We start from the raw sequence: 3,629 nt of genomic DNA, 5'->3' as shown, positions 1-3,629 counted from the left end.
AAAAATGCAATACTACTTAAGGTTTTCATTAACAGTAATGTGATTTTTGAAAACAAACAACGCCAATTTGATAATTTGTTTGTAATAAAGTTATGCTTAGATTCCCAATGTGTCGCGCATGACTATGCACATTGATATTATGAATGTTTGTTAAGAACATCCATAATATACATGACTGCATTTCAGGTAGAAGATATAACTCGGTTACTATATTCTGAAAAGGAACTAGCCCACATATTTATTCATTGTTTGAATTGTGTCTGGAAACGCCTCAAAATGAATGATGTTAACTCCCGTTTATCATTATTTTCAGTTACCGAATCAGACAAAGTATTGTGACTGTCTGAAAAACTGCCAGCGTGACGGAATTGCTGATAGTTCACCACAGACGAAATGTTAGACATTATACATCGGATTTATATTCAGGCAATAACACCAATGTTAAAGACAGAATCTCCTTTACCTCGTCTGAAAATCGGGAAAACTGTTACAAACGATCGATATCGCCGATGTAATCATCAAAGACCTTCCCACCAACCCATAATCGTCAAATGCCGTCAACACAATTTGTCGCCTCAGACATGGCACATACCAGCAATCATTGTGAATAATTGAAGACGGCATTATTAATCAAATTGTATCGTGAGGACCAACCTTTAAAGTGTTAAAAGGTACAATATATTGTAAAAACAGCTGCGTCAGTAGATTTCATAATGGATTCATGAAACGTGTTTGTTTAAAAGTATTCCTGTTTCAATTCTAGTACTATTCTGTAACGTAGCACTTCATTTTTCGGAAACAAAATGTCGCCAAACAGCACAAATAGCACTCAGGTGCATGACATTTTGAAAGAGACCGCTTCACTGACGGTTGTTTTCATCATACTCTACGTCGTCTTGTTTTTCATTGGCTTCAGCGGAAACTCGTTGGTTGTATACATTGTGATGCGTAACAAGGCAATGCAGACCATTACGAACATATTTATAACAAATCTAGCTATTTCAGACATCATGATATGCTTGCTTGCAGTCCCATTCACTCCCCTATCATACTTCATGAACTCGGGGGTTTTTGGCGACGGTCTATGTGAAAACATGCGTAAGCATACTAATGATTATTGCCATCTGGATAATCTCAATATCCATTTCACTTCCGCTTGGTATATATCAAGTCATTGAAGACAGAAATGGAACGAAGACTTACAAAGAGCATTGGCCCAAGGACAAGACAAGACAGTTCGTTACCGTCACGAGTTTGGTACTTCAATATATAGTGCCTTGTAGCATTATAACATACTGCTATTCAAAAGTATCACTCGCCCATCGGAAAAGGTCAGTGTCGAGAATAGGATCCGGAAGCGTATCCAGGGAGCGCGATGAAATGGAGATACGCCGTAAGCGGAGAACTAATAAAATGTTGATTGCCATGGTGGCAATTATTGTTTGCTGTTGGCTACCATTAAATATGGTTTTATTAGTCGGCGAATATTATAACATATTTCATTCGATGCCATATTTTCCTTTAATCTTTCTTTTATCCCACGTTATTGCTATGAGCTCAATTATCTGTACGCATGGATGAACGATAATTTTAAAAAGGAATTCAAACTGGTGTAACCATGTCTTTATCGACGGAGTAGTGATCGGAATGCAAACGGGAACTTCACGCAGTACACAAACGTGGAAACCAACCAGTCTGTCGTGATGAATAAATCCCCACAAAAGGAGAGTAACGGTAATGAAAATGTGAAGAACACGAAAGCATATTTTGAAGCAGAAACTAAGAGGGTACATTTAAACGTTGCGGATGATCATGATAACTCCGATTGAGGGTACCTGGAGAATCATTTGTGATAGGAATAAAATAGGTATTTGGAAAGGAATAAAATATGTATTTGGATTCTTGAATTATGACTGAGTTTTGTTTTGAGATGGTAAATCTCCGACTGAATGAGTACCCTAAGAGATGAAGGTTTTGCTGTTTCGACAGTTAGCGATTTCGAACTAAATAAAGTCCATGTATCAATTACTAGTCAAATTATGATATTTTAGACACGTATAAAAATCAGCTGTGTCAGTAAAGTTTTGACAAAACTGTGTTGGTTCCTATCTTAATGAGTCTCCGAACAATTGATTACATGAAAAAATACAAACTTTTTAGAGCTTGTTTTTCAGTTGTATTATACCTGAAGCGTGATGAAACGTTTGCCTCAAAGGATCGTCAAACACGCATCATCGATGTTACATGATTAATGTGTTATGGGGTTCGAGGGACTCAACAATTAACAATGTGGAACAAGGGACTGATTTTTTCAGATGGAATGTCTTACGAGTATGTAGGAGAACAATAAAAGCGGTTTAACAAGAACAGATGTGACGGTGTCTTACCATAAAAACAATAAATAGACTAAAGATGTTTAAGTAGTGTAATGAGGATACTGTAAAAAGACGTGGAACACACGAGTCAGTGTATTTCATCAAAAACGTGTTTAGTTTGGACAGTTTTTGGAAAATATTTTTGTTAAACCACTTGGAAAATAAAGATGTTATTATTTTTTCTTTATGCTGGTAAAGATTATTCAAGGACATTTTATTATGGTGTTAACATCATAATCCATTTGAAATGGTATGTTAATTGCTATATCACAACTCTTAATCGCCTACATCTAAACTGAAGTAATAAATGGTAAATTATAATTGATAAAAGTTTGTGGAATATTCAGTTTTCCTAAAATACCACATTTAACATTTATGATGCGAATCACAATTTTATTTCATTGTTTTCAAAAATGTTTATTGTCTCTTCTAATGTATTCTTGGCCGTTCTTTATCTATGTTATATTGCATTTCAATTTCATTGTGGAATGCGTCCGAAAAATAATTCCATTATTTGCACAAGTTTTGAACTACTTTTGTTATGTTATAGTAAATGTTTTAAGAGGTATGCTTATTGAATGCTACCTTATGTTTGATTTAAACCTTTCTCGCCGTTGTTGTTTTACCATGTGTAATAAAATCGGTAAATTCATGATAAAAGGGACCAGGGGAGTTTCAATTTCATATTTTTCTTTGAGCAAAATCCTATGCGGTAAAATCACCTATAAAATCCTATATGTAAGCTCGTTCTTAAACTAAATATGTGTACATTCACAACTGTATACTGATTGCGATGATTTACCATTAACTAACTTTACATTGTAGATATTAAACAATATACTAAAAAATATATACACGTTCCTTGTATGATTGGATATTAAACAGGTGAGAACGGTGGATTTTTTGTTAAAACGAATTTCAGTTTTACTTTCATGGTATATAATCATGTATTTTGCACTTGTTTCGTCGTTGAAATCTAAACTCCTTGGTCCTTGTCATTCATTCTTGCTTTCATGTACATCGTACGACTGTACATATGTAACATGTTATTCATATAAATATTATTTATTTGTTTGTTAATACTTCTATCAAAAAAGAAGAAAGATTTTATTTAATCATATATATTTTACTATAATATTTAGTAAGCGATAAAATAAAATAAGGTAGCACACGGGATTAAGGCAACACTTCAATCAAGCTTGTCGTTTTTATAGTTATGTTGCCGTTATGAATGCATATACGAGGATAATGCAG

General features: G+C 34.1%; 1 pseudogene; it reads left to right on the top strand.

The window, feature by feature from the left end:
• Positions 1-803: 803 nt before the first annotated feature.
• LOC127858569 (neuropeptide Y receptor type 6-like) lies at positions 804-1,829 on the top strand (annotated as a pseudogene).
• Positions 1,830-3,629: the final 1,800 nt, after the last annotated feature.

The sequence above is a fragment of the Dreissena polymorpha genome, chromosome 14 (assembly GCF_020536995.1).
Source record: "Dreissena polymorpha isolate Duluth1 chromosome 14, UMN_Dpol_1.0, whole genome shotgun sequence".
In the NCBI taxonomy this organism is placed as follows: Eukaryota; Metazoa; Mollusca; class Bivalvia; order Myida; family Dreissenidae; genus Dreissena; species Dreissena polymorpha.
This window is presented reverse-complemented; position numbering and strand designations above follow the sequence as displayed.